This window comes from Ranitomeya imitator, chromosome 2, assembly GCF_032444005.1.
Source record: "Ranitomeya imitator isolate aRanImi1 chromosome 2, aRanImi1.pri, whole genome shotgun sequence".
Classification (NCBI taxonomy): domain Eukaryota; kingdom Metazoa; phylum Chordata; class Amphibia; order Anura; family Dendrobatidae; genus Ranitomeya; species Ranitomeya imitator.
The window spans coordinates 373768975-373769879 of NC_091283.1; positions in this window are offsets into that span (position 1 = coordinate 373768975).

A 905-nucleotide genomic window follows, 5' to 3' on the forward strand; every position below is an offset into this window, starting at 1 on the left:
GTGACCTTAAAGGGAAAATGATGAACCAATGTAAATCATACAGAATCCCATGTAATAATCCAATTATTGGAGATATTAAGGGGAACCTATGAGAAGAGGCTGAAAGTTATGAGTGTCATTCAACAGAATTTATCCCAAAAAGGCAGCATAGCCGGGAAATGTCATCACCTATATATATGTTCAGGCTTTGATCTTCTCATTATCTTAGGTGTTAAAGGGTGGGGTAAAATGTATAGATATTTTTGAGGGTATTCTCCTGTAGCCTCATGCAACTTAATGCTCCTTCGGAAATAACATATTGGGGATCTTTTTATGAAGATAATGTGTTCAGGTTATATTCCTAAGAGACGATATAGAGTTTCTCAGTAGGCAAGATAAAAGCTGTGAGATGCTCAGAAACTGATTAATAGCACGTAGGACGTTATTCAGATACCCACGTTGCAAAAACTGAAAGCTATCCAGAGTATAAATGTTTGTTTGCAAATAAAAAAAAATGCAGGAAAATTAGACCAAAGTAAGCTAGCATCTACAAGGAGTGAACTAAAATGTAGGGAAAATAGTAACTGCTTATACTAGAGTAGTGGGGGCTCAAATTTAGGTGAAAAATTGTGGATATGTGAAATGATAAAGATACCAAGAGTCAAGTTGATGGTGCGATCGCTGTGATTGAGTGGGACGGAAGATACCAAAAGTTGGGATGAAAGAAAAAGAACTGACACTGGGGCGATTTTATCTCTTATATGTGAATAAATAAAGCTACTGGTGACATATTTAGTAGGAGCAAGTCGGAGAGAAAAGTTATTAAAGAGCAAAAAGAGTCACCAGGTCTTAAAACAGAAATAATGGGCACAAACAAACCTAGTTCACCTGTCATGCCGCAGCCCGCCACGCTACCAATTTGTACT